The sequence below is a fragment of the Prionailurus bengalensis genome, chromosome C1 (assembly GCF_016509475.1).
Source record: "Prionailurus bengalensis isolate Pbe53 chromosome C1, Fcat_Pben_1.1_paternal_pri, whole genome shotgun sequence".
NCBI classification, from domain to species: domain Eukaryota; kingdom Metazoa; phylum Chordata; class Mammalia; order Carnivora; family Felidae; genus Prionailurus; species Prionailurus bengalensis.
The window spans coordinates 218317924-218330303 of NC_057345.1; positions in this window are offsets into that span (position 1 = coordinate 218317924).

Here is a 12380-nt window from a genome sequence, read left to right on the forward strand (position 1 = left end):
GCTTTTTGTCCCCCACCCTCAAAGTAGCAGCAACAAAACCGCAAACACCAGAAACGTGAAGGGGAGGAGACTTTTGTTTTGTTTTGTTTTGTTTTGCATTTTCCTGGGGGGGGGGAGGAGGTTGGAAAATGTTCCCCTCAGGCCTGAAGGGCGGGAAACGTGACCCCTAACACCTGCGCCGCCCTCCCCACCCCAGTGCGGAGGAACCGGCGGGACCACGGCCTGGTGGCCCGCGACCCGTGCCCTCGTGCGATCTGGGGGCCGGGATGAGGCGTTCTCACACCACCCGGGAGGCTGGGGACTGCGGGCGTGGACGCGCTGACCCGTCACCCTACCTCGGGCTCGGGCTGCAGAGCCTGGGCCTAGGCGTGCGAGGGCGCAGGCAGGGGTCCCACTTCCTTTTCCGAAAAGCCCTACAGGTTGGAGCGGCGAGTGCGTGACCCACTGGGGGTACTGGATGGACCGAGAAGCCCTGCGCCCGCGCTCAACGCTAATCGCCCAGGCAGCACCCAGCCCGGGCGGGGGTGGGGGGCGGGGAGCGGTGGCAGGGGGATCCTCTGCGGGGACTGAGCCGGTCGGCCCCGGTTTCCCAGGCTGGGAAGAGGGCGCGAGCCGGGCCGGAGGGCTGCATTTGGGAGACGGAGGCTGGGGCGCGGGCGGCGAGGGGCAGCGAGGGCCCGGGCCGGGCAGGGTCTGGGAGGCCGTGCGGTCGCGAACCCCCGGCCCCGGGGCGCTGGGGAGGGAGGCGCAGGCCGCGTGGCGTTTCTCACCTGGCTCTGTCTCCTCCCATCTGCGCCCTCGGATTCCCGCGGCCCCACCTTTCGGGGACTTCAAACGGCGCCCCCGCCACCCTGCGCCCGACTTTCATCTCCCCGCACAGCGGGCATTGTTTGCGGGACTTCACAGATATGCTAATCCCGGGGCCGCGAAAACGGCGGCCTGGGAGGCGGGCAGAGGGCACGGAGGGGTGAGGAGGGGCGCAGCCAGCACTGGGGCCTCGGGGACCGCCTGAGGAGCAGGCCTCCTGGGACGCGGGGATCCGCTACCGTCCCCGGGTCCCGTCCTGCCCGCTGGCCACGGCCGGCGTCTAATGGATGCTGAAGCGGGAAGCGTCGGGCTAGCGACCAGGGCCCGGGCTCAGCCGTGCGCCCTACGCGCTTCCACCGCTCGAGAGGAGACCCGGTGTCCGGGCGCGTCTCCCCGGGTGGCTGGGGGTCTCGAGACCCCCGGGGTCCTCGCAAACCACGGCCCCTGCCACCACCCCTCGACAGCCCAGACCCCAGCAGGCGAGTCGTCTTTTAAAAAGGAGGCGGTTCACCTCGACTTCATCCATTTAACCCTTTGGAAACCACACCGGAGGGAGCCAGAGAGCGTTTGGAGCAACAGCTACCCACATCGGGGGCGCCGCTCCAGCTTGAACTTCTGCGGGTCCGGGTGGAAAGCAGCCGTCGCTTTTAGGCAGAACTCCGTGTCTCCTCCTTCCAGAAATACTTGTAAAGCAGAGACCGCACTTGCTTTGGTCACTGCTCCTTTCGAAGAGAAAACATCGCCTGCAGAGGATGTCACAGGGCAGGGGACAGGCATTGGGAGGAAACGCTGGGGGAAGAGGGGTTGGCTAACTGGGGAGGGAGCCTTAGGGTGGCCTCCCTCACTCCTGTGATTTCCCGGAAAAGGCCATTGTAAAATTTCACTTAGCCATAAGCTAAGAGAAACTCCAGGTAGGTATGTGTGTAACTGACCAACTGGCTCCCTTGAGCTGTCCCCAAAGGACGGGTTTTGACTGGTAGGGACAGCAGCTCACGGAGGGCCACGTTAAATGTCAGGCTTTCCCAAAGAGAGGGCAGAAGGGCTGTGTGCTGTTGCAGGCGGGGGAGAGCCCTTCCACTAACCCACAATTCAGGGAAGATAACACTTGATGCCAGTCCCTTCTAGAAAGGCAGACAGGGACACAGCGCCCAACTTTCAGAGGCAGGGAAAAGAAATTGCGTGCCCCAAAGCCACTGGGATGGGCGCACCCCGCACTGGAGAAAGATCTCAGTGTAGATCTCTGACTCTTGACTCTTGTTTGAGGGGCTAAAAAGACACTGAGCGCTGCAGTCAGCAGAGGCCGGCCACGGGACTCAACTCCCCTTCCCGCTCTCCTTGAACCCTTCACCTAACCCCTTTGCTCAGCGACCTGAGGTCAGGTGTAGGCCATGGGCCACAAGGGAGTGAGCCAAGTGCCTTCAAGTGAGGCCTGAGAAGTGACGCGAAAGCAGGCCTCCGTGTTTGCCGGGCTGGGACAATCCAAAGCCATTCCCTAGTCAAATCGTACACCTTCACTATTGTTATCATTCCCTGCTACTGCCCGAGAAAAGGCTTGCAGGGGTACCAGAGGGAGCGCATCCTTGCTTTTAGGTCTCTTTATTGCCCCTGCTGCCCTCAGTATACAGCCCCTCGTGGGAAATGCTGACCTGCCAGGCCTTTGAAACGGAAGAATCTTGGAATTTCCTGCACCTGTCGTCTGAAAAAATACAGGCAACTGAATTTGCCTGATATTGCCAACAGTGGTCTCCCTTGTGGGTGTAGCCTGAAGTCCCCAAACTTAAGGGAGAGAAGGAGCCCAGAGCAAGGGTAGAGAGGAAGCTGTGACATCCCAGAGTATTTTCTTCTAGGGGCCAGCCTGTAGGTCACACAGCAGAAAAAGGGACCGAGGAGAGAGGAGCTCTCATGTGCACCTTGTGTGTGTGTGTGTGTGTGTGTGTGTGTGTGTGTGTGTGTGTGTATGTGTGTGCGCCCGTGTTGACAGTCCCTCCCTTCTCTCCCTCCCCTCCTTCCTTCCTCCCTCCCATTCTTTCTCCCATCATTCTTTCCTTCCTCCCTCCCTCCCTTCCTTCCTCCCTCCCTTCCTTCTTCCTTCCTTCCCTCCCTTTTCCCCTCTTTCCTCCCTTCTTTCTGACGAACAGAGTTAAAGAAAGGGTGTTGTTCATACCTTACTATCTAGTGTTTATTCTGCACAGTGACTTTGAAACACCCTTCGAGGGGAAGTTACTCATGTGGGTGACTGCACTGAGGTGACTGCTGCCTGCAGGGACATTGCCATGGACACCAGGAGAGCCGCTTGGGGGCTGCTTCTGATCCCCCCGCCCCCCGTGGGTGTCGGTTGCCTGTTCAAACCAGGCCTCTGCCTCCAGCTCTCCTTCTCCAGGGCATGTGTGGGGAAACTGGGCTCAGCTGGGAAATGAGCCAAAGCCAGAAGCAATCCTGCTCATCTCCACCCGGACAAACCTTCTGTTCTCTGAAGTCTGGGACGATAACGAACGCGAAGCTTCAGGAGGAGCAGAAATTGATCATGATGGCTCAGGGAATGAGGGTGATTGACATCATGTGACCAATCTGATGCATTCACCGAGTTCAGGCACTTTCCCCTCCCCTCCTTGGGCATCATGTCCCCTCCTTGTATTCATTTATTTCTTTGAGAAGAGGAGTATTTTAGAATCTGGTCGTTATCATGCTGATAGACCTAGCTAATCTTTTGGTTATCATTTCCCCTTGTTAAGTTTCTCTCAGACCCACTTAAATTGCAACAAACACATAACAGCGACACCAGACACCCAAGAAAACCCCAAGAAACTTAAGAAATGAGAGACTTAAAAAAATTCCTCTCTGCCCCTCCCCCACTCATGCTCTGTCTCTCTCAAAAAGAAAATAAACAAAAAAAAAAAAAAAGAGAGAGAGAGACTTAAACATTCAACTTCATTCTAACCCCAAAAGCATTCAAATTCAGTTCATTCAGTACTGTTGAATGTTATTTGGAAATTTATACTTTAAAATGTAATAAACTGAATAGTTTATTGTATTTTGCAACACAAATTTTACATTGCATATTTTAAATTTATAATGTAACCAAGTTATTTCCTATCTGTAAACAGAACTCAAATATGAATTATATGTTTTAATAAATTAATGAGGGAATGACAGGAAACATTTTTATTTAAGGCTTCACAATTTCAAAAGGATTAACAGCCTGAAAAGTGACGCCGGTATGCAGAGCGCTCAGGGACCCGCACCGCCCCCTGTAGGCCATGGAAGTAATGGCATCTGCTTTAGAGCCTGTTTGGGCTGCGAGGTTCCTGGGGAGCAGACTCAGCAGATCCCAGCTCCCCTTCTCGGGGATAAGACGTCTATTATTTTTCATGCCTACAATTGCATAGGAAACAGATTCCCAATTTCTTTTCATTATAAACGTCTAGGACACAAGAGAAGCCGTTGTCATAAACGAGGGTGGGGGGAACCAGACCTCCATGATTGCACAAAGTGAAATACGATCCGATTTTGGATGTGGTAATAGAAACCCCACCTCGGCTCTCTTTAAATCCCGTGTTTTCCTGACTCTGACTCATCCCGAGCAGCCCCATCCTGGAAGTGGATGGATAAGAAACCCTCTGACATCTGGGTTTGACCATCGTGGGCGCCGGCCTCTGCTGTTCCATCTGCGTAATGGGCGGGAACTCCGGGATCTCTTCCACCAGCCTCCTGATTGCGTTTCTAAAATGGGGGTAATTAATACAGCGCTTAAGACACGGGTGGTCGCAGGAACCGCTTCAGATCACGTAGCACTTCCTGGCAGGGGGCCTGGCCCAGAGCGGTTGCTCGGTAGGGTAACTGATTCAGCGCCGACCGCCACCCCTGGGCGTTGCAGAGTGCCGGATGGATACCGGGGCAGCCTGGGACGCAAGCCTGTGCGCTCGGAGGGAGAATACCAATTTGCGGGCGGCCTCAGATCACAAGACTCTTGAGCATTTAAAAACAAACCGCAGGCCACGAGTGGAACTGGATGCACCGTAGTGTGTAACGCACGCGACGCCTGGGGGTGGGGGTGGGGTGGCGTTCCCAAAGCGCCGCCCCAGGGTCGGCTCACCCTGGCGCCCGCGGCACGACTGGAGACCGAGGCTCGAGGCGGTCCCTGGCCCTGGGAGCCGCCTCTGCAGTGGGCTCTCCTCGCCAGGCTGCGCAGGAGAAGGGCGCAAAGCAGTGTCTTCCCAGGGAAACGACTTCTGGGTCATTTCAGATTATTTTATTTTCAATGAAAGCTCGGTAGACTCTGTCAGCGTGCTAACCAAACTCTCTGGGGGAGGGGACGGGCAGCCCGTGCACTTTGGCCTCCAGTTTTCCCCCAGACGCCCTGTCCCTAGGGCTCCCGTCGCGATCCCGCCGTCGGAGGTTTGAACGCGTCTGGGGGCACCGGGACGGACGAAGCTGGGGCGCCGGACGCGGGGGCGCGGCCAGGACCGAGGGCTGGCCGCCCCTTTCGGCTCCTGGGCTCTGCGGTGGCGGCGGGACCCTGGCTCGAGGGCGCCCCCTGCGGGCCGCGGCCGGGATCGGTCCTTCCGAGCCGGGGAGCGGGGCTGCGGGGACTCCCGCCCAAGGGGGCGCCCCACCAAGGTCCCCGCAGCCGCGGGTCCCCAGCACTCCCTCACTTCCGGTCTCTGAGCAGCAGGAGCTTCGCGTTTTGATTTCGTGTGTGTGTGTGTGTGTGTGTGTGTGAGGGGCGCTTTTACCGCCCCCCCCCCAGCTTTTTTTTTTTTTGGAAAGGAGCAAACATCTCCAGTTTTAATGTGGCCCAATTATCTCGCTTAAACGACTTAAAATGTTTCTCTTTAACTCATTTCAATCTAGTAAATATGCTTCAGCAAGTAGCTAATTTCTCAGGGATGGCTTCGCCTCGCCATTTGCATATAAAGCGCGTCGGGGGCCGGCCCCCTCTTGAGGTGCCCAGGTCGCAGGCAGCTGGGCCTCCTCCTCCGGGGGGGACGCCTGGGTTTGGCCCGGGAAGGCGGCCCCGCGATTGGGCCCGAGGACCAGAGCAGCAGCGGGGACGGAGCCCCCGGGCACCCCCTCCCCCCACCAACCCCCGCCCCGGGGAGGGCGCAGGCCGTCCCCTGAGCCCCGGACCCCGCCCGCTCTCATCCGAGGGAGGGGCCGCCCCCGGGACGCCACGCGGGCGCGAGGGTCGGGGGCGCATCTCTCCCCAAGTGCGTTTATTCAATCGCGCCTGGAGATGGATGGACGTGGGTCCAGGAGAGGAAACGGCAGCGCTCAGTTGAGCAATCTTCTGGCTTTAAATTCCGAATAAAAGTCTCAAATATTCCCGGGTCAGGGGGGCACCGTCTCATTAAAACCACTCTCGTCCTGAAACTGCAATGCAGACATTAAAGTGCAGTATTTTTCAATTAGAGCTGACGAATTCAATCAAAATTCCATAGATTAGGATGAAATGAGGCATGGGTCATTTACAGGGGAATTTAATTGCCGAGCCATTAGACAAATAGTATATTTGCCGTTCCCGCGTTATCCATCATTTTCGACATCAATACCGGGGCCGTCATCTCCCCGTCCCGCAGCCGCCCGGCGTCGGCTGTAAACACTCCCTTCCCTGTATCTCCTGATTATATCTGATTTCATTTAGGGCCATGGGGGATTATAAATGTTCACGCAATCAAGTTCATTAGGACTTCAAATCGCATTTCTGATTGGGATCGCTCCGCCGCTGTCCTCGGTGCGCCTTTCAAACCCCAGGACGAGGCTTTCAAAAACATCTTTTTGAATTTAAAGCTGCACATCCCTTTTGTCTTCCGACGGCCCCTCCCGCCCCCCCCCTTCCCCCGGGGCGGCCCCGCGCCCCCTCTGTCCTCCCTCGCGGGGGAGCAGTCCCGAACCCCACTGCCCCAGAACGGGGTTGGGGGAGGGTGGCTGGACCCCCGCGCCCCCACCCCCACCCCCGCCCCGCCCTCGAGAGCCCCCAAGGCTGGGCGGCGACCCCCAGCGCGGCCCGCGGGGCGCTTGGGATGGAGGGCAGGAGCGGGGCGCCCCAGGGGTCGGGGGGACGAGCCCCAAGCGCTAGGGGGTCGCGGGTGGGCACCAGCCGAGGGGAGAGAGTGCAGCGCAGGGCATCGTTGGCTCTTGAGGCTGCGGGCCTCTGGGGAGCGATTGGGCCCGACCCTGGGGACTGACACCAGGAACCCCTCTAGGGACGAGGGCGGGGGCGGTACCCAGCCATTCTCGCTTCCTATCAGCAAACTCAAGAAACAAAGGAGCAGGACTCTTCTGGGGACAGCTCTGCGTACGACAAAGGCTCGGCACATCCCTTCCAGGACAGTTGAAAAATAATAGCTTAATATTAACTGCTTCTCATAAAAATATACTTTCACAGTGACACAGTTACCAGAAGAAACCCTCATTTACCCCCGTACTTTGTGCTCATCGCTGTTAGCTGCCTCAGTAATTTAATTGGAATGAAACGTGAGAAATGTGTCATTTTTGAAGAATTTACACATCACTTCCTAGAAATCTCATTGTGTTAACTAGGAGCCTACTGCGTTCTGTTTAGAACCCATAATCACATTTTTATGTGTCTGTATTACGAGTTAATGTGACCTCCTGTCTTTAGCAGATTAAAAAAAATATTCCTTTTCCATAACATCTGCATCGAACTCTGGTTTGCACACAGTACAGGGAGACCCTGTCTGCCCAACGTTCTGCAAACTTACCAACTTTCTTTAGAGCAGGACAGAGAAATGTGAATGGAAAAAGTACCCACTAAATGAATAATTACACACCAAATTAAAACCCTGCATTAAACATAGTCGACAGCAAATACCGCATTCTCAATCATGTTTATTGCTTACAAATTGCATTACAGAGAAATCTACTCTTTTTATTGGCGTGATTAAGCAGAGTGTTAGGACGGCAGAAATACCATTCTGTTAGATTAGATGGAGGCTGGGAACTGGGCTAGTTACATTGCCTCGGTGAATGTACGATTTTGTTAAAGAACACGTTTAACACACAAATGAGGATCGGGCTGTCATTATGGCATCATAAAAGCGTCATCTTAAAATTATATTTATTTATAAACACATTGCCTATAAAATGTGCATATTTAATACAAACGGGAGTAGGCCATTCCATAATCAATATTTTAATTACTGAATTTTTTACTATAGCGGCACAATCCTATATGATATGTCACAATCCTATAGGTTTCCTATATTCTCCTCCCCTTTATCATGAGAGCTAAAACCTTGTTTTCTTCTAGTTCTGGGGAGAGCAGGTCGGTGGATGAGGGTAACACCGTTTGCTTATGGCGCCACCTACAGGACTCTATGAAAATGAGTTTCAACGCCGCAATCCTCTGCTGGGCTCCAGAAATTTAACCTCAGGCTTATTTTGGCAATTTCATGAAATTAATTTTTGTTTTCAAATAGGACGGTGTTGACGTTTGGCGACAAAGTCCTGGGGTTTGAAGAGTATACTTGAGTCCACAGACAAGACGCAGTATTGATCACAGGTGAAACTTTGGGGTTTCTGAATATCCCAAGTGCGCACGGCAATTTTGAGGAAGGAATAATTTATCCTTGAAATAATGGAATTAAAGGTTGCGATATTCCTGCTTTATCACTTGGTCCTTGGGCAGCCCTTAAGAGGTGAAAAGCACTTGGCAAGCTAATAATATCTGCAATTGTAGTGATTAAGCTTCCTCTCAGTTGCTCCGCATCAGGACCGGTCACTGGAGCAGACCAGCTCATTCTCCAAGCCTATATTTTATACCGTTTTTGTAGAGGGTTAAGTGTTCTTTGCAAAAGTTCAACAGCCTGCCCCATCAGCGTGTGTCTAAAGGGTTATTTCAGAGATTGGAAATGTGACAATTATATATATAGTTCCTGGGATTAGCAAACGCTTCCTAAAGAGTCAGTGGTTTTGATTTTCTTCAAAACCCGCTGAATTGATGATTATCATGTATCTTTTTAAAATTAAAAAGACGCAAATACACTACAGAGAGGCCCAATGCCGTGTTCAGAATTTTAAACCTAACAGGCACAGGCTGCCACGTCCGGGGACTGCCTGCCTGTGCCCTGGGGATTGCGTCTGGCCACCCCGCTGTGCCGGGGGGGGGGGGCGTTTTGCCCTGTGCAGGGCACAGCCAGGGAGGCGGACCTCCTCAGGACCACTCACTTCTGCATTTAAATCCTCTGTGGTCAGATGGCAAGTAGTATCGTCAGAGATACTCAGTAAAAGCGGAAGGAAACGATTCTTGTTATCTTTTTTTAGTGGAAACGGCATTTACTCTTTTGTTACCTTCGGCTTCTGGAACCATGTGAATCCATCATTAAAAATGAAATATGAAGTTAAAAAAAACAATTTAGGTCTTAGGGAATTGAGTTTATGTAATATACTCAGAGAAAAGTAATGATGTCCAATATGAACCGCCTAAGAATGGAAAACATTTTTAGATCCTTTAATAAAAAAAATGCCAGGGTACATTTTGTTCACTGGAAGGGAAGTCAGCCAGGATAATTCTCGCTTTGAAGTAGAATGTCTTGGGGTGCTGGGCTGGCTCAGTCGGTGGAACCTGTGACTCTTCTTGATCTCAGGGTTGTGAGTTCGAGCCCCACGTTGGATGTAGAGATTACTTAAAAATAAAAACTTTAAAAAAAGGAAGGGAAATGTCTTTTTTTGATATTTATTTCGCCTAGCTCCCCCTCCCCCTCTCTCTTTCTTGCCTACGTGGAATTATGCAAGTCTCCTTGATTTGAGAACTTCTGAATACATGTAGCGTAGAACATAGCTAGACACAGTCGTCAAAACAACACGCTTTTTTTTTGGACAGGTAGTTTATTTCTGTTGCCAAACAAAGCAAGTGCTAGCAGTAATTACATTCTGAGAAGCTATGAATGAATTCCACGCCATTTGATGAGTAAGCTACAGCCCCAAACAACCACACCAGGCATTTTTGTCCCCTCCAGTCATGACTGTAACTCAGGAACGGTATTTAGCCCATCTGGATGGCCACTGGCACATCTGGATGGCCCCCGAGCACATTTCTAGTGCCAGTTTGTTTTCTACTCATTTTCGGGAAGCTGTGATGTCGCTTTCCCAATGAGCTGGAGGCAGAGTGAAGGACGCCCGGCATCGTCGCTCCGTTCCTGCCGCACCGGGGTCCAGGGTAACCAAGAGTGCTAGTCTGGAGGTACGCGACGTGCAGATACTACTGGCTGGTGCAGTGGGCTGCGGGAGCTTGTCCCGGAAGCCTCACGATCGTGCACGGGACACAGTGAGGACGGTGATGGATGGAGAGGTGCCTGAACTTCCACCTGCCCCGGGAATAAACAGGCGTCCCCCGTTCGATGCAGCGCGGAAGCCAGGTCGAAAGCGCTTCCTCTCCGCAGCCCACCCCACCATGTGCTCAGGTCTCTCCAGGAGCCTTGCTGACAAATGGGCCTTCTTTGCTTGGCTGTGAGCTGCCCAAGGAGGAGGAGCCCGTGAGCCTGTCTGGTTCGTGACGGGCCCTCAACCCCAAGCGCTGGGCTCGGCGGCCAGCAGGCTCGGTCAGAGTTGGTTAAAGCAAAGAGCAAATGGCTAAATGGGCGTGTGAATGACTAAACCCGAGGAACTTTGGGGATTAGCTATTCTTGGGCACGCCTAGATTTTATTTTGTTTATGTATTTTTTAAAAAGCTTATTTATTTTTGAGAGAGAGAAAGAGCGTGTGTGGGGAGGGTGAGAGAGGGAGGGAGAATCGCAAGCAGGCTCCGAGCTGTCAGCACAGAGCCCGATGTAGGGCTCGATCTCACAGTTCATGAGATCATGACATGAGCCCAAATCAAGACTCGGACCCTCAACTGACTGAGTCCCTCCCGGTGCCCTGGCAACCTATCAGTTGATCATCCTTTAGCAGAGTTTTAGAAGTACAAAGTCAGTATGTTTTTTTTTTTCAACGTTTATTTATTTTTGGGACAGAGAGAGACAGAGCATGAACGGGGGAGGGGAAGAGAGAGAGGGAGACACAGAATCGGAAACAGGCTCCAGGCTCTGAGCCATCAGCCCAGAGCCTGACGCGGGGCTCGAACTCACGGGCCGAGAGATCGTGACCTGGCTGAAGTCGGACGCTTAACCGACTGCGCCACCCAGGCGCCCCTAAAGTTAGTATGTTTTAAGGGAGTTCTACTTTGTTCCAGGACTCTAAAACATTTACATTGTAACGCATTTCAGAAATACGGCCGAACTGTTTTCTCAGGTGGCCGGGATGGAGGGGCGGGGTGGCTCAGGATTACATCCTATAAGGACAGTATGTTTGCTCAGATTCTCATTTGCAAAATCCAGTGCGGACAGGGCTCCTCAGTGGCTGCACTTCTTACCCTGTATTCTTGCCCTTCTTATTCTTATAAATGGCTTGGCTTTTCCACTTCTTATCCCTCGATCAGGCTGTTTTCATCTAATAATGATGCAGTCATAGTAACAGAAGGGACCATTTACTGAGCTCCTTCCCTGGGCGGGCTCTGGACCTAGGGTTTTGCGGTCTCTGCACTCAGTGGGGCCGCCCCCGCCCCCGAGAGCAGGGCTGTTATCCACGCTCGTGAAGAACCCTCACGTTCACAGACGTACATGATCCAGGCCGTAGCCCAGACCTCCAGAGTCAGAATCTGCCATTCAACAAGATCCTTTTCCAGTTGGAGAAACCTACCTTGCGACAGTTCTCTGGCCGAATCCTGACCTGACAGGAGGTGCGTGGACACTTTCACCGTCCAGTTGAGACAATCACATTTGATTTCAGTTAAGTAGCTGCTCTTGCTTGGAGGCGCAACCCTTTCCCTGGGGTGTCACTGTGGGCTCCTGCCTGTCCTGCAGTGTGCTGTCTGCCTTTCCAGGACAAAGCGGTCTCCCGAGAGTCCCGTGGTGACCACATCTGCGCACCTGCTCTGTGGAGCCTCACGGCTTCTCCAGGGAAATTCAGAAGCCCTGGTCTGGAAGCCAAGACCCTCCCAATGTGCCCCCATGCCGTCCAGTCCTTCCTTCGTCCAGCTGCCAAAGCACAAGGACCCTCCCCTCCAGGAGGCTGGGTCTCTGTTCCTCCACCACACCCTGCACATTCCTGCACCCTGCCTTCGAAACAGTGGTGACCGCAGAATGTTTATGGAGGAGGGGCTTGGGGACGGCCGTCCTCTTGGGGTGGGGGTGTGAGGGTGGGTCAGCTGAAGGTGCTGAGGGACGCCGTCCTATCACCCCCTTGGCCCACTGTGTTGAAATCGAGGCTCAGCCCGGCTACCTGCTTCAGGATGTCTGCCCTCACGGGGCGGGAGGGGGGGGGGCGTGGCTGGTGCCCTTTGCAGCTCCACAGTAGGCCTCATCATGGCGCACACAGCAGCCCATCTATGCTGCAGGTGCTGCCTAGGCTGTGCGCTCCCTTCCAGATCGGCAGCCGTGGGAGGCATGCCCCGCCCCCCAGGCCCATCTCAGCACACCCGTGCGCTGGCTCAAACCGGAAAAGATGGAGCCCCTGCTTATCCCCAGAGGATGGTGGCGAAGAGTTCTTGTTTCGCAATCTGGTGTATCGACAAAAAC